Source organism: Bactrocera tryoni, unplaced genomic scaffold (genome assembly GCF_016617805.1).
Source record: "Bactrocera tryoni isolate S06 unplaced genomic scaffold, CSIRO_BtryS06_freeze2 scaffold_25, whole genome shotgun sequence".
NCBI lineage: Eukaryota > Metazoa > Arthropoda > Insecta > Diptera > Tephritidae > Bactrocera > Bactrocera tryoni.
Genome location: NW_024395977.1, coordinates 22,289,579 through 22,316,218, shown reverse-complemented (window position 1 = coordinate 22,316,218; position 26,640 = coordinate 22,289,579). Strand labels below are relative to the sequence as shown.

At 38.5% G+C, this 26,640-nt stretch overlaps 1 protein-coding gene and 1 pseudogene across 1 annotated transcript in view; one reads left to right on the top strand and one right to left on the bottom strand.

The window, feature by feature from the left end:
* LOC120780525 overlaps positions 1–26,640 on the bottom strand; it is a 67,527-nt gene that overhangs the window by 34,410 nt on the left and 6,477 nt on the right. The window lies entirely within an intron of this gene.
* Positions 21,632–22,251, top strand: LOC120780524 (annotated as a pseudogene).

Below are 26,640 nucleotides of genomic sequence, written 5' to 3'. Positions count from 1 at the left end.
CTGAAAAAATTTGTTCACATACATACATATATAAGTAGAGGGAAAAATGATAAACATTTAAATGAATTTTTTTCTTTAAAAAGACATTTTCGTTCTTTTCATCTAAATAATTAATATTATAAAAAAAATTAACAAAATGTCTTTTAAGGATATATTCCCTATTATCCTTAAAAGACTTGGAACATAAAAGGCATTGCATGGCACCAAAGGCATTTAGAATCATAAAATATTTCTCGCAGGGCATATTTGGTTTTGCGCTATAGTCTTGCGTGATGTTAATTCGTTGCTGGCTCGACGACGACTGAACGATAGAGCGTAAGCGTACGTGTGAATGTACAATTGTGCTAAGAAATGCCGACCACTGCATTAAGGCGACCAAGATTTTCAATGTGTTATGTTCCGAAGGTCCCCCACCAGTCCAGTACCCGACTTCGAATTAAAAACAGTTACCTTTGTTAAAAACTCAAACGTATGTACAGTTGTGTTCAAAATAATAGGAGTGCATCACAACATAAAATACAAAGTTGTTTTTCAACAAAAACAAGAATTTTATTAATTTATTTTAATCCACGAATTGTTCATTTTATGCAGGCTTTTTATGCACTTTTAAATTTTTAGTAATACACAGTAAATGAAAAAAAAAATTATTTAAATAAAAACCTCAATAATTCGGTGTTCAAAATAATAGCAGTGCATCACAAAATTCAATAAAACTAATAATAAATTAAAAAATTGGAAATTATGACTAGTATATATAAGTTTGTTTAGTTAATATTTAGTCGAGTAACCGCCATTTTTTATTACTGCAGCACATCTGCGGGACATGGTATCGATCAGATCACTACACCTGTTCAGCGGGATTTGCTGACATATCTCGTGGACTGTGCTCCAGAATTCCCTTGTATTTGATAATCTACGGTCAGCATCTTAATATCTGCACATAAGCTTTCTATGGAATTAAGGTCAGGCGACTGAGCAGACCACGACATAACCTCAACTTTATTGACCCGAATGTATTCCTTTGCAGATTTACTTGCATGTTTCGGGTCGTTATCTTGCTGAAATAACCACTTTAATGGCATATTGGCTAACATCGAAAACGTACTACTGCAAAGTTTTGATGCGGTTTTACTACAGTATTTATACATCATCTGTATGCAACATCAAATAACATTGTATTACTATGCATTGTTAGTTTGACGTTTTACAAGACTTTTACTGCAAAGTTTATTTTCGCAAGCAGCTGTTTAAGAAATTTAAATTCAGCGAGCGTAAAAATATCAAAGTGGATCAAAATAAAGCCAAGAGTGCAATTATAAACGTTTTCTCACGCTTCTCTGAAAATAAATGCAGAAACATTCAAATTTTTCGTAAAATATTTAAATCAAAATATAAAAGAGTGAGCATTTTAAATAATTTCAAATATAATAATGATAAAAAGCACATTAGAAGAAAGGTGCCTAAAAATTCTGGATTCTGGAAAACTATTAGCGAAATGCCAATTGATGTATTTTTCTCCCACTTTAGGATACGTGTAAGGTAACTATACATACAATATGTACATAAGTATACGTTTTATATACAAAATTTACAAAAAATACATTCACAGAAGCTTCAAACTATGTTAAAGCCATTATGGAGAACACCTCGAACTGGTCGGCCTTGCTTATCGTTAGAAAGATGTATATACATAGCTCTATGGAAACTTAGCTACCAAAACAGTTTCCGTGAATTAAGTGATCGTTTTCTCTTAAGTATTGGTACTGCATATTACAACTTTATTCGTACAATAAAAGCAATTGGTCGCTTAAAAGCAAAGTTAATAAAATTTCCAGCAACCGACCAAAGCCAACGAGCTACTGTCGAGCAGTGTGAGTCTAGTCGTACTATGCCCTTTTCCATTTGTGTTAGGGTGTGTTGATGGAATGCATGTTCGCATTCAGCAGCCTAAAACTGATAGCATAAACTATTACAATAGAAAAGGACAATATTCAGTTGTTGTACAGGCAAGTATTATCTTCTTCAGGTATATTTAACACTAAAATGTAACTTCAATATATGTAGGCAATAGCGGATAGCAAAATGCGTTTTACTGATGTCTTCGCTGGATATCCAGGACGGTGTCATGATGCAACCATATGGCGCAACAGCCCAATACGACAAGCTATCATAAACAAGACGCTTAAAATTTCGCCACAATATCATTTATTGGGAGACGGTGCCTATCCTTTAGAGACTTTTTTAATGGTACCATACAAAGATAATGGGTATCTTACACAAGAACAAAAAAGATTCAACTATGTGCAAGTTCGACAAGAGTCTTCATAGAGCAGGCTTTCGGTATTTTGAAAAAAAATTTCGGATTCTTAATTATCTTGAAATCCAGAACTTGGTCTTGGCAAAGCACATAATAATGGATTGTATGGTGCTTCACAATTTTATTATTGACAACGATGATTGTAATATTGATGAAGAAACTATAATAAATCCAATAGACGTTGAATATAATTCACAACCTGATGTGTCCACAAATATTTTAAGAGAAGAAGCCATGCGAAAAAGAACTAATCTAACCACTTTACTTTCAGCTTAATATTTACATGCTTATATGCAATGGCTGAAGCAGGAGTCCACATGTTAATTTTCAGTCCCTTTGTAATGTTTTTTTTTGCTAAATTTATCTAAAATTTTTAATTTGAATTTCAGCTTACTGTATTTTTATAAAATATTTGACAATCATATACTTACTTCCCTATTAAATTGTGAAATTTAATATTTCATTTTTAAAGTTTTAATAACATTTATTTATAATTTGTACTTCATGTGCTTTAGAGATATGAATAAATAAATTCATTAAAAATTAAATATTCGTTTCGATTATTTAAAAATATAACATTGAGAAAAACGTTTAAAATAAGTCGTAAATGTGCTATGCACAGTTAACTAGACTCTGTCGGTAATGTATTCTATTGGTTATTACACATCGATGTCAGTAGCAAACGGAGGCTTCGCATTTCTTCCACTTTTTGTTTTTCCACTTCCAGCTTTTCTTTTTCTACCTGCATCAACTCTTTTAAAATTGTTTTGTCTGCAGAGGCTGCTTTTTCCAAAAATTTTAGAACCTCGAACTTCTTTCGATCTGATTTTGATTTTGACTGTGGCAGTCTGCTATCTAATTCACGAAAATCACCAGTTCCACTCAACATATGTATCATATAGCGATGAATCTAAAGTCTCCTGAGGAACGGTCACATCGCTGCGAGTGCCGTAAACATCGTCCATTTCCTCGTAAAATTGCCAGTGGGTGGCAGCTTCTCCTGATGTATTATTTCATTTTTTAATTCGTTTCTACGTTACCATAAAATTAAGAAATTTCCTGGTTATATCATCACGACTGAATGGGAATTTGGCGTCAACTTCTTTAATATTATTTAAAATTCTTTCCCACAGCACTGACCTTTTTTGCGTTTGGCAGGGAAATCGCCCTCATAACGCAGTCGGGTTGTCAGAAGCAACTTTTTGCGCTCGTAATTCCATTTTTTGCTAGATTCACTAAAAATAAACCATTTAAATATAAATTAATAAACCAATAAAAGCTATGCTTACCAATCCGAGTCCACCATCGTTGCGTTCAAACTTTGAAAAGCATCAAGTTTCTTTGTGATGCACGATTTTCTGTATCACTGCGTATCGACTACCGAGTTAAAGCGCTTCAAAATATGATGTAATGTAATAAATACTGCGGATGCTTTATCGAACTTCGAACTTTGTTCGTATGCAAAGCAATTGACGATTTCGAAGTTAGCCATTCCATTCCGTGATGGCAGCATAACTTTTTTCAATATATACACATACACGTATTGATCCATGGTTTCTTTTATCAGATGGATTGGTGCCACGCCGCTCATAGGTTTCTGCTAGTGCATACTGCGGCTAAAAATGTAAGGAGTTGTCGCAGGACGATGACATTTGGTACATCATTGTTTTGGATTCCAATCAAGAAAAAAATGAAAAAATCAAAATAACGCCCCCGTTTTTACGCCCACCTCTCATATAAGGTGAAACTTAATTTTTGACCTACAGCACTGATTTTTGGTACATAGCATTTTTATGACATTATATATGTTGGTGTTAAATTTCAATAATATCCGCCCACTTTTACGCCCACCTCCCATACAAACTAAATTCTCTTTTATCAAGTCTCTTTTAGCAACTTTTTTACATCTTCGTGACAGTCTAATTTTTTTAATTTTATTTTAATACGAAATATGTTTATGTACGGACCCGAAGACATTAATAAGTGATGCATCACATCTTCGTTAGTGGATATGCGTCCAATTCTTCTGGAATGATACATCCTATAGTTCCTGTAATCCTTGTTATATATATATTGCATACTTTTGGGCGGTAACTTGGCATTTTAGAGTATCTCATTGTTTTTTTCAAGGGGGCAATTTGGGGCAGCTGAATTTTTTTTTTTATCGTTTAGCTGAGACTTCAGGCTTTAATTCGGTGTATGTATGTCGACAGCGGTAGACAGCGCTAAAAAGATGCACCACTTTGAATTTGAAGAACATTGAAATTTTGACGTCCAAATTATGATGTTCCACAATATTTTTTATGCATTATTTTTTTTAATGGATTTTGATGCACATTTTTTCTTTGATACATATTATAAATGAAAAATAATAATAAAGTTGAATTTCAATAGTTGTTTTATTGTATCAATGATTTGACTTTTGAGTAAATTTTTTGCTAATTTTGATGTTTTCCACATTCACCAACTTTGGGCAGTTCTGGACAAAAAACTAATGCAGATAGAATCCTAATACTTTGGGAAAATAATGTATAGATAGATGGTAACAAACTGTGAAATTTTCATTCAAATCAGACAACATGCCATTTTTGAATTTCAGCCACGGAAATCCCAATGTGCGCCGTTGTACAAGAAACTTTCACACCATGAACTACCTTGTTTGACGGTCTTAAGGGTGTATTGCGGACTATATTCCGTATTTGGTGGACGACTGATATACTGCCTAGACCCTGTGCCACCAAATAAAACTACCTTAAATTCCTCTGTCCACAACATATTTCTCCATTTCTCCGGTTGCCAGTTGCCATGTTCCTTGGCGAATTGGAGCCGTGTTCTAATTATGTTTCTTTGTCAACTATGGAACTTTTCGCAGACTTCGCGCAAATAAATTGTATTCCAAAAAGCGTCTACGAACTGTTACGTCAGTAACATTAAGATCTAGACGCTTTTTTATTTCTCTAGACGCCGTTTTGGTATTTTTTTTAGACGACTGGAGTATGCGTCGATCGATTACTTTAGTAGTTTTGCGTTTTCGTCCACGTGGTTCGGCTTTATTTTTGTAGGACAGGGAATTTGATATCATTTGATCAGAGCACCCGAATATTTATTTAATTTCTTTATAAGTTTTCCCGTTTGTTCTAAGATTTTTAATGATTTCACGCTTTTGGTCGCTGCGATGTTTTCCTCTACCCATTAATTCAAATAAATGACCTATCCTTTAAAAAATCCCATCCTTTTTATTTTTTTGTACTTACTTTTAAGTTTTTACAGATTTTGCTTAAATAAAAATGTATTATACCACTTGGTAGCTCACACTCCTATTTTTATGAACAGCGCGATTTAGTGACCGACACAGATTTGAACTCATAATATTGGAAATAATGTAAACAGCTGAAGTTCATGCTTTGTGTTTTACCTGCTGAATACCGTTAGAAGTATTTCATGAAAAGTGCTTGACGTTCATGATCTGACATGATAAATTTTTTGGGTTAAATATTTTTCTCAGGGGCACTCCTATTATTTTGAACACAGCTGTAAATGATATTCTGTCTGGAAGTCACAGTCTTCCACAAGCATACGAATCATTATCACAGGTAATACAAGCCCTAAAATCAGCAGGGTTTCCATTAAAAAAGATTACTGCAAATCACCCAACTATATTAAAAACACACCAAAGGAAAATTTGTTGGACACTAATTTCCTTATATTCATACACGACTGAGTCCATATCCGCATTATCCGCCATAACAAAAATACAGATTTCATCCTCGGTGGCAAAACTTTTCGACCCCGCAAGATGGCTTTCGTCAATTATGATACAAACGAAAATCTTAATACAAGAATTATGGCTAGATGGAACCAACTGGGACGTACAAGTGAAACCTCTTCGCTGAGAAAAATGGTCCCAGTTCGCTAACAATTTGAATAATATTTCTCAGATACAAGTTCCACGATGGGTAAACTATTCCCCCCAACACAAAGTCGAATTCCATAGCTTCTGCGACGCCTCTGAGAAGGCATACTGCGCTACTTTCTATTTGTGCACGCAAGGTGACACCACGATCACAAGCCAATTAGTAGCAAAAGTGGCTCCTTTAAAAACACTAAGTCTACCACGTCTTGAGCTTTGTAGCGCACTACTACTGTCAAAATTAGTAGCAATGGTGCAAATGCATTTAAACATGACAAAATGTAAATTATATCTATGGTCCGAATCTGAAATTGTACTAAAGTGGTTAGAAAAAACACCGCATGCATGGAAGACGTATATTTCTTACCGAACGTCTCAAATTCTTGACGTAGTGGGGTCAGCCACTTGGCGACACGTAGCCAGCGCTGACAATCCTGCTTATCTAGGTACAAGAGGGTGCAAGCCCCTGCACCTTGCCACCACCACCCTCTGGTGGAATGGCCCCCGATGGTTAATAGAGTCTCCTGATTCTTAGCTACAATCACCCATGCGCAACATAATCGCCCAGCGCGCTACTTCAGCCACAATATATCACTTCTAAGAGAATTGAAGCCGATTATTAAAAAGAGCTCACTTTTAGTTCTAAACCCATTTCTAGACACGAAAGGTCTGGTTCGTGCCATTGGTCGGCTTGCTAATTCAAGCCTAACATACAACGAAGGCCACCACATAATAATTCCAGAGAGGTCTCTATTTGCCACATTATTCCTGAATTACATCCACATATTAATGCTACAAGCCGAACAGCGCCTTATGCAACATAAGATGCAAGAAAATACGAACGCAGATTATAGCAGCACTTCCACCTCAACGCCGCAATTTCGCTTTGCCTTGCATCACAACAGGTGTCGAATTATACCCCCAAGCTCTGCTCATATGGGCGGTTTATTAGAATCAGCTGTGAAAAGCTTCAAATCCCACTTCGGAAGAGTTCACGACGTTATTAAATGGCATTGAAGCTGTTCTCAACAGTACTCTCGCAAGTCCCCTTGGATTTCATTATTTCATTTCATAGCCTTAACTCCAAAGCATTTTCTCAAAGGAGCACCCATTCTGGCCATCCCTGAGCCAGGCGTGGAGTCGCTATCCCTAGTAAATCGATGGGAAAGAATTAAAATTATCCATCATAATTTCACCCGTCGATGGAAGGAAGAATACATAAACGATCTCCACAAAAAGTATCGTTGGAAAACTACTGAAAAGCGCCAAAACTTGGAGATTGTGTCCTCATCCATGAAGATTGTCTGCCCCCTCCCGAATGGCGGGCTGGCCGCATAGAAAATCTACATTATGGCTCCGACGGTCACATACGAGTCGTTGATCTCCGTACACAAAACGGAACGATAACCAGACCGCTCATGAAACTGTGCTTTTTACCAACCACCGATGATCGCGAATCCGAAAACCACAAACAACATACCGATATTATCGCGATACAATAAAATCATCAAAATTAACAATAAAAACTATAAATAAGCCCATAACAACCGGTCAGATTATCAAACTGTTCAAAATAACAAAGAAAATTAAGAAAAAATGGTCGATCAATACGACGACACATTCATGCCACATATCCTGGCATGATCACCATGTCGAATTATCTGACAGAAATCTATAATCAATAATCTTTTCTATGCAGATTAACATAGATGTAGATACGTCAGTAGCAACAACGTAAACTGCTCGGGCGGCGGCCGATGTGCAACGCACCGGGCCTACACCAACGCCCAGCACAGCATCTGCACCGGCAACAACGCCGTACCCAGGCACACGGGCATTGTCAAAACTGCCTTTCGCACACTCATACCACTCCGAAGTGTGAGTCAAGGGGTCTGTGCCAAATTTATAACAGGCCGCATCACACGTTGCTACATGACAACTCGATACAAGAAGTGAATCGGCCACCCATCCATCGCGGCCGCGTATCCCGTCGTACACCAGCGGAGTGGAACCTCGTTGCGGCGTCGATAGCCTGGACCAAAACCGCGACTATCCACGGGTCTTAGCAGCGTAGCGTGGCAACGCTACAACAGCTCCAGCGACTCCTAGGCTAAACACTCACCTAGTGGGACCGGGATGGCTAAATGAGCCTCTGACTTTATAAACACCTCTTCTTACCTTCCACATCACACGCACACTAATATTACCACATCACTAATACAACCCACATGAGGACACCATCCCACATTAACAAAAGGGACCGACGTACGGAACACAGTCCTTTTCTGTTCTCGATACGTGCCCACAAACGTTTAAACAGCCGCCTCCCCAGATTCAGCTTTTCATTGTGTCGAATTTGTCGCCGTTTGTTAAAGGATGAGTGCCGGGAGTTTTATATATTTTTACAATAGCAGTTTGTTATAACAAATAAACATACTGATTTTGCGCGATGGCATGGAGCTGAGTCATTCTGGACGACAGCATGAAAAGAATGTTCATATTGCTTTTCTACAAAAGGCCCAATGCTATCCGCTTTGACCTTTTTACATCGTTCTGCCTTCATTATTTCGTAAATAAATAATAAAGGGTCACGTGCGTAACAAGAGCATTAATTTCTTTGCTTTTTTGCTGGTCTCTTACCTTTTGAGCTGAGTCTCGTTTTACTTTTTAATATTTTTGATAAATAACATATCATTTTCTTAACTCCAATTAAAACAAGGAAGGGCTCGAAAAGCGAGGATGGAGAAATGTGGAGAGGTTCACGCAAGTAAGGAACGTTTTCTAATTGACAGTGAATGACCAGAAACGATTCTTTTACATATAGCTCACGCAGCTCACAAATTTCGGTCTTAGACAATGTATCCCATGGGTAGCAACGGACATCTGTGAAGGCGAGCAAAAGTGAAAAGGCGACCCAGCCCTCTCCAGGGTTGTGAACTGGGTTTGGGGCCCCGACATGTAAAAACACTACCAATGAAAAGAAAACAGCCTGAGATCAGAGACCTCCTCTTTGAAAACGACTCCTGCAAACGTGTTAAGGATTACGATTAAAGGTGCGGTTCCCACGACAGCCGGTTCTACGCACCGGAATTGACTCGGATTTCATCCGACCAAGGGCTGATTTTTCGGCGATCTAACCCCGCTTGGATTGGTGAGTACTAATGTGTTTTGTCGTCATTGGAGCAATGCCTTGCAGTAGGGTTGCTCCGTATCCTCCTGACTCGTGCTGGCGTTGAGTCCAACCCAGGCCCGGAGGAATTTTTCTGCTGCGTATGCGCAAAAAGGCTGGATGGAGCCATCTTAAGACCTGCTCTGGCTTTAAGACTCACAAGGAGTGGACTACGCGTTACGTGGCCCCATGGTGCTTACGCAATACCGCGAAACAAGCTTCTACGGCTGTGCAATCTGCACATAGTTCGCGAGCCGCGCCGCCACTCAATCAGAGTGGCCAACAGAGGACCTCTACGGTCCCCAGGAACTCAATCAGGCAACATAGCTTCCACTCTGACTTGTTCCCGGCCCCAACCTTCATCCCGCTCCAATCCTCGTGCGAGAACCAACCAGCAACTCTTGGTTCCTCGTACAGTCTGTTCCGTGTGTCAGAGCGTCATACGTCGGAGTGTTACATCAGTTAAGTGCAATTCCTGCACTGGCTGGTGTCACTTCCCGGCGTGTTCCGGCCCTCGCACCACACATGACTGGAGTATATCGTACGTTGCCCCATTCTGCAGGAGTCGACCCCTGCAACTCACAACAGTGGCGTCGCCAACCAACACCCAAGCGAGACAACCGACCCTGCGGGTTCTGCAGCTGCAACAAATACCACCTACACGTCACTCCCTCACCTCCAGGATCACCCACGGACACCCGCGACAAACTCGAATACTTCAATTTAACTGCAACGGACTCTAGAGTAAGATCCAGGAATAGTTGCACTTATGAATCGGGAACGTGTATCGATAGCAGCGGTCCAAGAAACCGGTCTTCTGAGTTGTGCCGGTTTCAACGTGTTACGTAAAGATCGCGAGCGTGATAATGGTGGTGGCCTAGCCGTCATATTGCACAACACCGCGCAGTATCGTCTAATTGATAAAGACATCGACCGCAGGGATACTACCCTACAATGTCAGGGTATAGCTATCCGGTCAGGCGATGTCGAGCTCGAAATATTTAATAAATAAATACCCCTAGTTACATGTTGCGCAACAGGATATCACCCGAATATAGGTGCGCTACTTCGTGATGAAAACCGTTTGGTACTAGGCGACTTTAACGCGCATCACGATCTTTGGCATTCCTGCCTGTGAAATGATCGTAGGGGGATGAAACTGGCGGAACAGATTGACGATTCGACATTTTGCACAATGAATGACGAAGCCCCCACCAGAGTTATGGGCACCTGTAATAGCTCGCCGGATATTACCATTGCTAGCGGTGGTCTGATAAATAGCATAACCTGGCGACCTATGCTAACTCTTGCATCAGATCATCTGCCCATAATTATCTCGATCGAGAAACCTCCTGATTTTGTTTCTGTGGACAACCGCACCTACATTAACTTTAACAAAGCTAATTGGGTCGGCTTCACAGAATTTACTGAGAGCATCTTCAACGCTCTACCTATTCCTACGGACGTATACGTACGCTACCGCTCGCTTCATCCCGGCTGGAAGAATAGCGGAAATCCGCCCTAATTTCCCAGCCGAATCAGCCGTTTTAGCTAATGAGCGCGACACCTTACGCCATGACGATCCCCGAATAAGGGATCTCAATTTGGAGATTCGGCGTATGGTAAGCCAACATAAGCGGACGAAATGGATAGAGCACCTGAAGTCCTGCAACCTCTCCACCGGTGTGAGTAAGCTTTGAGCTACTGTCAAAGCTTTGTCAAACCCGAAGAGACATGACGACCGAGTTGAAGTTCAATTCAATGGTCATGCCTCTTCGGACCCGAAGAAGTGCGCGAGCTATTTTAGCCGGCAGTTCACACTACACCCTTCGGTTGACAAAGCTAAACGATGTGTTAACCGACGGCTGCGCAAAATGCCAAACGACGGCGCGCCACTTACTTCCACCGATGAGGAGGTTCAGGGTGTCATCAAAAAAGCTAAACCCTCCAAATCCATTGGCCCTGATGGAATCAACATGCTAATGCTAAAGCATCTAGGCTCGACGGGAGTAAGATATCTCACCAAGGTCCTCAACCTGTCGCTGACCACTCTTCAAATACCCGATGTGTGGAAAGTCGGAAGAGTGGTCCCACTACTGAAACCTGGGAAACCCTTCAACAAAGGGGAATCTTATCGTCCGATAACTCTCCTCTCCCCAGTAGTGAAGACACTTGAGGCCATGTTACTCCCGACCTTTACTCACCACCTGAGTCAGCCAGCCACCAGCATGGATTCCGAAAAGTGCACAGCACCACCACAGCACTTAGCGTCATAAACGCCCATATAGCTCGTGGCCTCAACCAGAAATCACCCTGCGAAAGAACGATCCTCGTAGCGTTGGACCTGTCAAAAGCTTTTGGCACGGTCAACCACACAACGCTACTGCAGGACATTGAAAAAACTACGCTCCCTCCAGGGTTAAAGAGGTGGACCATGAACTATTTGTGCAGTCGGCAGTCATCCGTACTATTTCGAGGTGAAACATCTAAAGAAGAATTAAACAGGGGGTTCCGCAGGGTGGTGTCCTCTCCCCGCTACTGTTTAGTTTCTACATCTCGAAACTCCCACAACCACCAGAGGGAGTTTCCACAACCTCGTACGCTGATGACTGCACGATATTGGCGTCGGGCAATGGAATCGATGGCATGTGTTCGAAGGTAAACAGCTACCTCTCCGACCTTTCTCGTTTCCTTACTGCACGAAATCTCACACTTTCCCCCACCAAATCCACAGCGACCATATTTACAAACTGGACGAAGGAGTATAGACTTGAGCTCGACGAGTCTCCGCATGACACTGACCACCTCTTTGCATGCCCCACGAACCCTACTCATCTAACACCCTCCTCCCTTTGGTCCGACCCCGTCGAAACAGCATGTTTCTTGGGCCTCCCGTTAGATAACATCGACGACAACACAAATGACACTTACCATCCCAAAGGGGATTGAATTTCCGTTAAAACAAAAACAACAACAGGACAAGGACTGAAACGAGTATGTCCTTGTGGCATTTACTATAGTGGCCATATAAAGGAGCGCAAATCCGGTTTCGGATTCGTGGTGGAAGAGAGTCTCTATTGCCAAGACCTGGCATTCATCCCGGCTAATGAACGTATAGCCACAATTCGTTCAAGTTCTTCAAAATATAGCTGATTTGCGCCCACTTCCCGACGGAAGGTAAGGACGATGTGATCAAGGATGCTTTCTATGAGCGCTTGGAGCTTACCTATGAGAGCCGCCGCCCCCACGATCCCAAATCGTGCTTGGCTACTTTAACGTCAGGGTGGACAAAGACGATATCTTTGGTATTACGGTCGGCTTCGGTCCAGCTTCTATGATGAAACATTTCCAAATGGGTTAAGGCTGATCCACTTCACCGGGGGCCCGAAATATGGTTATCTGTAGTACTAGATTCCAGCATAAAAAGATTAATCAAGCTACCTGGCTGTTTTCGGATCAAACACTCCCTAACCACATCGATCATATGTTGATAGACGGAAGACACGTCTCCAGTGCTTTAGACGTGCGTACTCTTGTAGAACCCTTCTCCAGCCAGCTGGATGGCAGTAAAGCCATAACCAGGAGATGGAAAATCCGTCCATTGCCCGACCATGAAGAAATTCGAATAGCCCGAAAAACAACAAAGCGACGGGGGCCGAGGGATTGACGGCCAAGCTATTCAAACACGGCGGCGAAAAACTAATAAGGAGCATACATCACCCTTTTTGTAAAATAGGACGGACGAAAGCATGCCCGACGATTGGAATTTAAGTGTGCTCTGTTCAATGCACAAAAAGCGAGACACCATAATCTGCGCCAATTACCGTGGGATAAGCTCCACAACGTCGTATATAAGGTGCAATCGAGCGTATTGTGTAAAGCACACCGTCAACGAACTGACTAGACCTTATCAGTGTGGTTTTAGACCAGAAAAATCAACAACTGACCAGATATTCATCATGTGGCAAATCTTGGAAAAGACCCGTGAAAAGAGAATCGACACGAGAGATGGTCTCATTTCAAAGCTGCTTTTGCAATGTCTGAGTTTGGTATCCCCGCAAAAACTAACACGGCTGTGTAAACTGACGTAGGAGCGATACCAAAAGCTCCGTCAGGATCGGAAAAGACCTCTCCGAGCCGTTCGATACCTAACGAAGTTTCAGACAAGGCGAGTCACTATCGTGCGATTTCTTCCATCTGCTCTTGGAGAAAAGATTTCTCCAATTGGCGCCACCTTGCGAAAAGAAGGTACGACTGGCCCGCGTTAGTGCCGTCTACGCCAGTAAAGAAGATTAGGAATAGCTAAGTTCGGGTGCATCCGCACAGGTTATACTCTTGCAACTTGGAAGAATCAAATCCAGGGAAATATTTTAAAGTGTAAATTCAATGATATAGAGTAAAGAAAATCGTGGTATTAGTTATATAGAGGCTATGTCAAGTTTTTGCTCAAATTTATCTATTGTAGGTACAAAGATACAATGTTATGAATAAAACACGCTCTTTTATTTTCATTGGGATAACTCACATATTGGACGATAGCTGGAGGCATGAGGCTTGAACAATTATTATTAGGTTTAAACATTTTCAGTATAAGGTGGCACACACTAAGGACATTATTCGTGCAAAGTGTGATCCCGTTGCATTAATTGCATCTTGATTTGTGAACAGAAAACTAAACGAATCAAGTGGAATTTAAAATTGTGGAAGAAGAATGTCACGTACTGCTACACGAAATCGGTAGGTCGGGTCCCTCGATATGGGATTTCACCAAAAAGTGGGCGGTGTCAAGCCCATCGTCCAACTTTCACAGCAGCTCCGTAAAGCTCTCGAATACCATGTTGGATGTAAAATATAATGTCTCTGGCGTAATTAGTTAGTGATTTATTGGTAGTTTGGAATAGTACCGCTATATGGGAAGTGAGCGATTTCATACATTTTCACATTGTCGGTCGGTCTCATAAGATTTGCACTTAGCAAATTTAGTTGTTGTATTTTAAGTGATTTATCAGATATGTACATTAAACTTGTTAGAGAGCAGGGCCACGCCAACTTTTTCAAAAAATTTTGCCCACAGGTGCCCCGTACTATCTTAATTTAGTGCTTAGTTATGGCACTTTATATGTTTTCGGTTAATGGCGATTTGCGGGCGTGGCCCATCCACGAACTCGTTTTTTTTTGTACCACATACCAAGTTTTATCGAAATATCTTAACGGGGGACGATTCTTTCAGGGCTTGGAGTTCTCTGCGGGCATAAGTGCTCTACAAGTTTTGGTGATTTTTTCTCAAAGAATTTACTAAAATCATCCCGCGGCCCCGAACACCGGTTTCAGTTCTACGAACCTGATCGCGGCGCTATTTTCTAGACCAGCGAGATCCTTAATGTATCTCTGTACTTTGTATTGTTAAAAACTACTAAAACAGCGATAAATCAATAACTAAACAGGTCAGATTCTTTATTAATAGCCGGTATAAAAATTCGACAATGGGCGTGGAACCGCCAATTATTAGGTTAAATGTCATATCTCAGGGCCTGCTAGTTTGATTTTAACCAGATTCAGTTCTTCTAACATTCTTATGTTACAGTGTGAAAATGTGCGAATTCGGACTGCAGCCACTTTCCATATAACACAATTTTAAATTCAATTTGAATTTTTCATTTCCAGTGTACAAAACAAATATAACGGAATAAAATTTTTCACGAATAATACCTTTAGCGTACGCCATCTTATGACCGACAATTGTCCAAATTCAAAAAATACTGCACCGAATATTTGGAGCTCAGATCCTTAGTTTACTTTTTACGACAAATATCGATCAATGTGTGAGACATATATTTAAAATTCAGGGATAAACTTTTCCTGGCAACGGGATGTCTGTGTGTCGAAAATGGCTTGAATCGTGCAGTTATCTCCCATACTTAACAAAACGATTTTCAAACTTCTAGGTGACTTTATACCGAATATATCGGCCAACGTGTGAGTTATATCAATGAAAATGAGAGAGGATGTTGTACTGATAACAGTGTATCTTAGAACTTAAACTGCTTCTTCTTCTTAATTGGCGTAGACACCGCTTACGCGATTATAGCCGAGTTAACAACAGCGCGCCAGTCGTTTCTTCTTTTCGCTACGTGGCGCCAATTGGATATTCCAAGCGAAGCCAGGTCCTTCTCCACTTGGTCCTTCCAACAGAGTGGAGGTCTTCCTCTTCCTGGTACTGCGTCGAATACTTTCAGAGCTCGAGTGTTTTCGTCCATTCGGACAACATGACCTAGCCAGCGTAGCCGCTGTCTAATTCGCCATATCATTTGGCGGGTCCCAAACTCAGCGCACAACCCTATGTAGGGGGCCCCAATATAATATTCGGGTGACTTTACTCTATATGATTGGTAATGGTATGTGAGGTACCTTAATGAATCTCAGGGATTTTATTAGTATGTGTCATATTCATCTACACACCATGACTCTTTGCTTAAAAAGCTTGCTATTTATTTGTTCTGCTCTGAATTTATTGTCCATTATTATTGCTTTGGGTTTACCAAACTTTGTAAATTGCTCAGCTTTTATTTGTAATGTTGTTTTCCAATTTGTATCTTTGATATAATATGCTGTTGCAAATTTAGTGAGTTTATCTATGTTCCAAATGATCTACATTTAATATGATATATATATATTAGGGTGCGTCATTCTGAGTCAACCTTTGTTTTTCAACTGAAAAACACGCTCAAAACTTTCACTCAAACGATGAGCTCTTAATATTAATATTATCGATTATTTTACGGGAAAACTCGATTTTCCAGTAGATTCGGATTCGAGTTTACCATCCCTACTAGCAGCCATCGCGTGCACATATTATAACCTCCGCATAATAACCACCACAAAAAAATGATTTTTTTTCCATGTAATTTATATGGAAAACAGAAAATTTGAAATAGACACCTCTTAATATTAATATTAAGAGCTCATCTTTTGAGTAACTTTCTTTTTCACATTTTCGGAAGTTTTTAGCCTGTTTTTCAGTTGAAAAAAAGGTTGCCTCAGAACTACACACCCTAATATGCATATGCACTTACCCAAATCATACTTATAAATTACATAATATTCAGTATTATTTTTGCCTACGCTGTAATACAAGCCTAATAATAATATAAGTATGTACATACCCTGATTTAGGGGTATATCTAAAACATAAAAAAACAATAATAAATCTTAAATTAGTAGAAGCTGTGATAACAGCATTAATTACATACAATAAGCGGTCCGGAATTTGTATTGAACAAAAAAAAAATAAATAAATAAGGCATACAAAGTACTAGCGTTGATTAATCGGATGTGTAGGGAATTTGGGAACAATTGCTCGTTAACCTGCCTATTCTCAGCAATAGTGCTAGCTATTCTAGAATATGGAACAGTGATTTGGTCCCCATTCACGGACTCAATGATCAACAGAGTAGAGAGAATCCAGCACAAGTTCTGCAAAGCGCTGCTATTTCATAACAGACACAGAAACGATATCATTTCAACTGAAGACGCCCGAAGAATCCTGAAAATAAATGACCTGAAATCTCGACGGCAGGTAGCAGACCTCATCTTATTCAAAATACTCAATGGATTAATTGATGCCCCAGAAATCCTTGCAGACTTTGAAATCGTACCAAATGAGCTTAACCTTAGACAGATGAGGATCCTGAAAACTTGCAGATCGAACAAAAACTATGTAATCAATGGCTCAAAGGAAAGAATCTGTAGATTGGTAAACTCTTTGCACGTTGACATCAACTTCTTCAGCGGGTCTCTACAGAACCTCAAAACGATCGTTAAAAAAGCTTTATTAAAATATTAGCATACGAACTAGGTCACGAGTTTAATTCCTAATTTTATATGTTGTCTTATTTAGCATTATAATTGTTATTAGATGTATAGTGCCGATTGGCGTTAAATAAATAAATAAATACAATAGTGCGGTTAAGAAAAACGATTAACGCGTATTTTAGTAAATTTACGGGAATAACAACTCTTATTTACTTAAAAGAGTTTTCGGTTTTCGGCATTTATCAGATAAATCTCATCAAATTTTTATTTTTTTACAATTTCAAAAATGGCTTACGACGATAAACACCTGCAGAAGCTACACGCTCTAAGCACGGTACAAAGGAAAAGAGATCAAAAGATCACACAATATCGAGATTTATCACTGAAAGTGATAGCTTTATAAGATATTGCACTAGGTTTCAAGCTTTCCCTGTTACTGATGTCATGGAATCAGTTTTGAATATAAAACTAGAAAGTGTTAACAATCTATGGGCACGCCTTCTGGCAGCGTACGATACAGTACTAGATACTGACGACGCAGAACTCCCAGAAAACACAAAAGCTTCGGCGACAGCCAAGTGAGATAACTGCCGCGACCAGTACGAGTTAACAAAGGGAATGATAACTGAACAAATAAGTTTAGTAAGGCCAAGTAGAGTCACTACGCCCCCTCCCAGAGTAGTTACAACACCAAAAGGTGACCTAGATAAAGGCATGTATCTAAAAGTACCAGCTTAGCTTGTGATACTAAAGTTTTTAATAGATGTTATGACCAATGGCCGTCCTTCCGAGACATGTTCACTGCCGTTTATATAAACCATCCTAAACTTTCACAAGCACAAAAGCTATACCATCTCAGGTATAAAACAAAAGGGAAACCAGGCAGTATCGTTAAGCAATTCGCTTTAAATGACGAAAATTTTAAAGTGGCTTGGGAGGCACTGGTCGAAAGGTACAAAAATGAAAGGGTTATGATAGAAAACCCAATAAAAACTCTATTGCATTTGCAAAAATTCAACAAGAAACTAGGCAGGAATTTCAAAATTTATGCTCGTCAGTGACCAATTGTTTATCAGTGTTAAAAACACAAAATATCTCCACAGAATCGTTTGACCCTATTATAGTAACCAATTGCGCAGAAACACTGCCTGATGCTGCGTTATTACGATGGGAACAATCACTAGTGGAAAGAAAAATAATGCCCACCTGGCAACAGATGAAAACATTCCTCCCTGCTCAATACGAGGAAGCTGAGCGTATAGACAAAAAACTATAAAGCCAAAAGGTCATCAAAATGACTCAAGTAAAAACTTGTTCAAACCCCAAGCCAGTAATAACATACAATATAATAGACACGTTAATAAAAGTCACACATTCGTGTCAAATCAAAGTAGTCAATGGCAATCATTGTGTGAACTCTGTAAGGGAGGTCATAAATTAAGATCTTGCGAGATTCAAAAAATTATCCGTTTCTGATAGAAACAATCTGGTCCGTCAACACAAACTTTGCATAAACTGTCTGTCGAATTCTCATATGACAAAACACTGTGAATTCAAATTCAATTGTGTATACTGTCAGCGAAAACACCACTCATTGCTTAATGTTCAAAAAACCACGGGGTTAGTCGCTACAACTACATCAAGTAATCTCGAAACCTCAAATCCCGAAAAAAGGGAAAAACAACCACGTTGCTCTAAAGCAGCAAAATTTCAAGCGCTTCATTCAGAAAATGAAAGCAAAATTATTTTACCCACTGCGGTCATCACCATTGAACGTTAAGGTGATTTATTCAAACTAAGAGCGTTAATAGATCAAGGCTCTAAAAGAACCTTTATATCATCTAAAGCTCAAAATCGGCTAAAATTGCCTGTCAAAAATTAAAATTTCCACATTTCGGGAATGGGCGGAAGAATTATACAAAATTCAAACAAAATTTGCTCAATCACCATAGTTTCTCCAAATGCGGATATACGAATAGATGCACAAGCAATCGTTCTACCGCAACTTACAAATTTTGCTCACATCTCAAATTAGCAGATCCCAACTGTCATACCCCATCACAAAGCGACATATTATTAGGCAGTGACTTAATACCTCAAATAATTCTTGAAGTTATAGAGAAAATCTCCAATAAATTGTTAGTCCAAAATACAATATTTGGGTGGATTATAAGCAGCGTTTGAAAAACTACGCTACTCTCGTAGCATTTCATTTTACTCTTGCTACCGCTCTCACTTTGTCGGGAGCCACAGCGTAGCCTTAGTATAACAATGTAAAGTATGTGCTCTACTCTGCTCCGAGTTTTGTTAGGTAAAAAAACTATAGCTGGAGCGGGAGCAAAAAATTAAATTCTGCGCTATGCTCTGGCGTAGCGGTAGCAAAAAATTGGGAGCGGTAGCACAGCAGAGCAAATGAAAATTTTCATGTGCTACAGCTTTCGAATGTGTTTGTTGTTTTTTTTTCTTTTTTGCTACTTTCTGGCATTTACAAGTATGGTACAAGTTGGTATATAAAAGAAAGTCGTTTATAACTCAAGAACGGCTGAACCGATTTGGCTTAAAATTGGTGGTTAGGTAGTTTAGAAGCAGGGTAAGGACATAGGATACATTTTATCTCTTTATACTAAATTTCAATACAGTTCATAAATACAAAAATTATATTTCAAATCATAAGCATTTGTTCAAAATTTATGTAAGAATCATTTGAAAATTTTAGTAATTCAAAAATAGAAAGAAATAAGTAAAAATTTTCATTTCCAAACATGCTTAGTATATGGGTTATACTGATTTTGCTTCTTAACCAGGTAGTTTTTTTTTTAAGACGAGCCCGTCCGATATATTTAATATCACAACAAAAAATGGCATTGGAATTCTCATCGTCAAGGCACTGCGGATACTTTGCTAGATTATTGGTCAAGGACGCAAATGCATTCATAACAAACCAAACGCGATATCTAACATAAAGATATAACGGAATAATTGGAGTGTTGATAAAAAGTTTTATTATATTTTTAGATATACAGAAATCTTTTCGATTCTTTGCAATATACATTGAAGTATGTATATGCGTACAATTTCAAACTGATTCTTCCTAAAAAATTATAAAATTACTAAATATTGGGAATGGTAGAATAGAACTGCAAATACACAGTGCAATGGATTAACACATTCGCGTAAATTGCGGGAATTCCCGTCATTCATGTTTCCTTCAATAAAACAATTGCGGGAATTCCCGCGCTATATTCCCGCAATTTCTTCCGCACATATAAAAATGCCATAAAATACCTCTGATCTGTAGGAATTTAAAGATAAAAAACCAAGATTGTAGTGTATTTTCTATGGAAAATTTTTACATGCCTCGGTCCAGTTCTTAATGTAAATATTTAGGGCTAAAATTTTCAGGGAATTTTTTTTTGGGGTATTTCCAAGGAAATTTCGTGACTGGACTGAAAAAAATTAATAGTTCAAAAAAAAAAAACACCCTACTGTATATAAAAAGGGGGAAAGTATATGTTCATAGTTAAAATTAATTTCGAAAATTCATAGTAATTGAGTATTGTAATACATTTGGAATAGATGATGTTTTTGGTAATATAAAATTGGTAAATATTTTACATAATAAAAAAAAAAAATTATAATTTATTCAATTATTATCTAATTCACTTTATTAATATATTTTTTAAAATATTTGATTTTAGATTTATAAAGGCACTTGACGCAACAAGTGCCAAAATGATTTGCATAACATTGTTTTGTTTGAATTATTCAATTAATTCAAATATTATGCCAGAAAATAGCAAAAAGAAAAAAGCAACAAACACATGCGGGAGCTGTAGCACATGAAAATTTTCATTTGCTCTGCTGTGCTACCGCTCCCAATTTTTTGTTATCGCTACGCCAGAGCATAGCGCAGAACTTAATTTTTTGCTCCCGCTCCAGCTATAGTTTTTTACCTAACAAAACGCGGAGCAGAGTAGAGCACATACTTTACATTGTTATGCTAAAGCTACGCTGTGGCTCCCGACAAAGTGAGAGCGGTAGCGATAGCATAGCAATAATTTTAGAAATTTTGCTGCTACGGAGTAGTAAATGAGAACCCTGATTATAAGTGGCCAAGTCACTGAAAAAATAAATTCTTTCACAACACAAGTGGAAGATATCACAAACGAATATTTAAATAATGTACTTAAAAAATTCTGGGAAGTAGAATAAGTACCTCAGATTACTCAACTTTCAGAAGAAGATCAGACATGCGAAGCCTATTACGAGTCCACAACAACAAGAAACGAATATGGTCGTTATGTTGTGAGACTGCCATTCAAATGAATCAAAAAAATGGCATCCTTTTCATGTCACATAAGGTCCATATTATTGTAAATTCCACAACTTATAACTAATATGACCATTTCTCTCACAGAGCAATATGGACGTGGATATGACATCTTAATCAACGCCAACCATGCGTTCGGCAGTTTCCGCTCCTCGCTCTGAAGCTGGCCCAATGCCTGCACCGGCAGCGCTTCGACCAACGACAGGCTCCACCGCGACAACGGCCCCCCGTAAAAGCACACTAGCAACACCCGCATTACCAGCGGATCCGCAGCGCATTCGATGTCCATTATGTCCCAGTCCGCATCGGCTATCGCACTGCGGTATCTTTAAAGTCATGCCGCCGATGCAACGCCAGAAGGTGGCAAAGGCGCACGGGTATGCCTGAATTGCCTGGCAACTTCCCACGCAACACAGGAGTGCCCATCAAATAATCGTTGCCAAATCTGTGTGCGGGCGCATCACACGCTGCTGCACCACACTACCAGACGCGACTCCGGGCGCCCACCGGCTCCTCGCACCAGCGGTAACGTCAGGCATTCTCAAAGAACTCCTTTGACGGCATACCGCCGGCGCGGACCCTCTGCAGCAGAATCCCGTCCCTGGCGCCAAAATCGGGCAACATGAACACGGCGCCAACAGCTTAGGCCGCCATCCCGCCGGTCAGCAGGTCTCAGTAGCGTTGTAGTTACGCTACAGTGCCTTCTAGGGTAAATACTCGCCTAGGGGGAACCGGGATGGCTAAATGAGTAGCGACGTCACATCACATTTACATCAGTTCACCACACCCAATCAAAAGCACGCATTCACCTCATCACACGAGAGAGAACTATACATTAACACACACACACGTACATGCACGAAAAAACGATGACACCATCCAACATTCCAATTAGAACAAAAGGGAAAGAGAAAGGATCTCGCGCACCTTTGTTCGTTACGACGTCGATCGACCAAACCAACATCTCCGCTTTTCGCAGCATCCCTGTTCCTTTTCGCAGATACCCGCCAGTATACATTTAACGTTTTTTAAAAACTACTGTTTTCAATTTATAATTACCTTTGATCATTTTATTGTATCTATAATATATATTTACCGTTTTTAAAAACAATTTCAATTTCTAATAATTTTCATCAGTTAAACACATTTTGTTATAACAATTTTCGTAAGGATCAATAGATAATAACGATCTTTCGGAATTTGTGCATTTTTGTTTTTTGGTCTAGAAATTTTAAAAAGTCGAATTTTTTTTTATATATTTTCAAAGTTTAACTATTCAAGGATATGTGTACAAGAGGATTTTTCAAAATTCAAATTATTTTCAAAGATATAGGCATTTTTCTGACACGGCATCCAAACTGGTTCGGCCGGAACTAATCGAACAAAAAACTTTACGCGAAACTTTAAACGCGTTTTTCTCAAAACTGACTTTTTCGGAACTATACCCACGATTTCTCAGGTTCTACTCGACCGATTTACTTCAAATTTTCATAGAGTCTTCTTTATAGGCTTGTCTATGGTGTGCATTAGCCCTATCCCCACATTTTTATTTTTATTATTTTTAAAAAATTCGGAATAGTCAGAAAAAGTGATCCAAAAAAACTTTTTTTTTCAGGCAGTCGCCATTTTGTGAAAAATAATAGTAGTTCCGGCCATTGCGACATTATTCTAGATTAATAATCTTGGGGAAACTTTTGTATACCATCCCACGATTTCAGGGTATGGTTGGATAGGGCTGATGCAGATTAAGGAAATATATAATTATAGCCGCCGCAAACTTTTAGTTTTCGAGATATTTGCATTTTAAGTTGAAAATTTGGCTAATTTCAATTTGCAATATCTCCATTTATAGTAACTTTTTCTTTAATATTATGCACTTTTTATACAATTACACTTCACTGTAATATTTCTACATATTTATTTTATATTTATTATTTAGATATTTGCTTAAAATACGAATTTTATATTTTACATAAATATTATTACACGCACAATAACAATAAGTGTTCCGTGTTGTTAAATAATAAGTGCTACCATATCCCAAACGATTGAAAACAATAAAAATAAATAAAAAAAGCTCAAATGCAGGAAAAAAATTGCCCTGGGCGATCCCACACCGGGGTGTGTCAGGTTTTTACGATTAAAACTCTTTTTTGCGTTGGCGGCCTTCGGCCGCGCTTCAAAAAAAAATAAGTCTGGCCGATCCAACACCGGGGTGTGCCAACACCACGGTGTGTCAGGTTTTTTTTTCGAGTAAAACTCCTTTTTGCGTTGGCGGCCTTCGGCCGCGCTTCAAAAAAATAATCCAACACCGGGGTGTGCCAACAACCGGGTGTGCCAGGTTTTTTTCGAGTAAAACTCCTTTTTTGATTTATGTATTTGGCGTATAAACCTATTTTTTATTCGTTTGATAAATGTGTAGATATGGCAATACTTACTATTTGACAACACGGAACACTTATTGTTATTGTGCGTGTAATAATATTTATGTAAAATATAAAATGCTTATTTTAATCAAATATCTAAAATATTAATAAAAAATAAATATGTAGAAATATTGTAGTGAAGTGTAAGTGTATAAAAAGTGCATAATGTGAAAGAAAAAGTTACTATAAATCGAGAAATTGCCAAATTAAATTTGCGAAATTTTTAACTTTAAATGGATATATCTCGAAAACTATAAGTTTGCGGCGGCTATAATTATATATTTTCTTAATCTGGAGCATCAGCCCTATCCAACCACTACTTTTAACCCTGAAATCGTGGGATGGTATACTAAAGCCGACCCGTAATCTTTTTATACCCTGAACAGGGTATATTAAGTTTGTCACGAAGTTTGTAACACCCAGAAGGAATCGTCGTAGACCCTATAAAGTATATATATAAATGATGAGTATGTCGAGCTGATTCGATTTAGCCATGTCCGTCTGTCTGTCTGTATATATACGAACTAGTTCCTCAGTTTTTAAGATATCTTTTTGAAATTTTGCAAACGTTATTTTCTCTTCAAGAAGCTGCTCATTTGTCGGAACGGCAGATATCGGACCACTATAACATATAGCTGCCATACAAACTGAATGATCGGAATCAAGATCTTATATGGACAACTTTCACATTTGACAAGATATATTCACGAAATTTGGTATATGTTATTTTCTAAGACAAAAATGTAATCTCCGAAGAAATTGTTCAGATCGGTTGACTATAGCGTATAGCTGCCATACAAACTGAACGATCGGAATCAAGTTCTTGTATGGACAACTTTCACATTTGACAAGATATATTCACGAAACTTTATATATATTATTTCCTAAAGCAACAACGTAATCTCCGAAGAAATTGTTCAGATCGGTTAACTATAGCATATAGCTGCCACACAAACTGAACGATCGGAATCAAGTTCTTGTGTGGACAAGATATATTCACGAAATTTGGTATATATTATTTTCTAAGGCAACAATGTAATCTCCGAAGAAATTGATCAGATCGGTTAACTATAGCATATAGCTGCCATACAAACTGAACGATCGGGATCAAGTTCTTGTATGGACAACTTTCACATTTGACAAGATATATTCACGAAATTTGGTATAGATTATTTTTTAAGGCAACACTGTAATCTCTAAAAAACTTGTTCAGAACGGATAACTATAGCATATTGCTTCCATACAAACTGAAAACATATTTACTAACAGAAATGAAGGGTATATAGCTTCCGTGCAACCGACGTTAACTTTTTTTCTTGTTTTTTTTTGGTTTCCGATAACTAGGAGGGTTGAAATCATGGGTATCATCACGAGGAAATCTTTGGAGACCCCCACTTCGTCAGTTCATAAGTTTTGAAATTTTTTACTTTTTAATTTTTTTCTCCACTCTTCTAAAATTAACAAATAACTAATAAAAAAATGGGCACGACTCCGATTACTTTGGCGGAGGGGTAAAAAAACCGAATTTCCGTATAAATAGGGTATGTGCGGATAGGGGAGCTTCTCCAGAGGAGAAATATCCAAAAATTATATAAAAATAACTTCTATTTTTTAATATATTCACTATTAAAAGTTCAAAAATTTGCACTAATAACACGTGGTATTTCTCTGTTTCACTAAATTTTTTCACGTTTTTCACTCTGTATATTTAAATATACACTCTAAACGTTGAAATAAGTTCACATTTCACTTTTATTTTGCAATATTTTACCTAAACTTATTAATTTAAAAATCACTTAGCACACTCATCGTTGAAAAGGTTAGATTGTTTACAATTATGAGCCTTGCCACAACTTAAACAGGAAATATGTAGGATTTTTAACAATTTTTCTTTGTTTGTTTTTCGCGTGATTCTTTTTTCTATATTAACAATAAAAAAATACTTTCTACATATGTACTATATATGTGTAATATGTGATTTATGTGACTGAAGTACTTTTGCGTAGTACTCCTTTCGGCGTTGGCGGCCTTCGGCCGCGCTTTAAAAAAATAACCCTGGTCGAGCGAATACCCGGGGTGACTGAAGTACTTTCGCGTAGTACTCCTTTCTGCGTTAGGGGCCTTCGGCCGCGCTTTAAAAAAATAACCCTGGTCGAGCGAATATCCGGGGTGACCGTAGTACTTCCGCATAGTACTCCTTTCTGCGTTAAAATAAAAATAATATATTGATAATATATTAATAATATTATTGTATAATACTACTTATTTGATTATTAAATTAAATAAAGAACATATCCACATGAATGGATAGAGCAATTTTTGGGAAAAATGGCATTTCAGCGAATTTCCTTATTATCACATGGCAGCACTCCATTTCGTCGTAATTTTTAGTACACACATGGTGTTCACCACGAGTGTAAAATGTAATTTTTAAAATAAAGATTTCTTCGGTAAAAAATTTAATTAATTTGAAGTGAAACATGTGAGTAAAGTGTGTTTAATGTGGTAAAATAGCTTGTTGAAATGTTCGAATTTTGGGCAATTTTGAACCTTAAGGTCGAATATCTCGTAAACTAAGCGTTTGCGGTACCTATAACTCCATATATATTTTTTCATCGGGAGGCCTTCCTCTTTCCAACGGTAACTTCAAATCGCGGCGCCAAAGAAATCGGAATT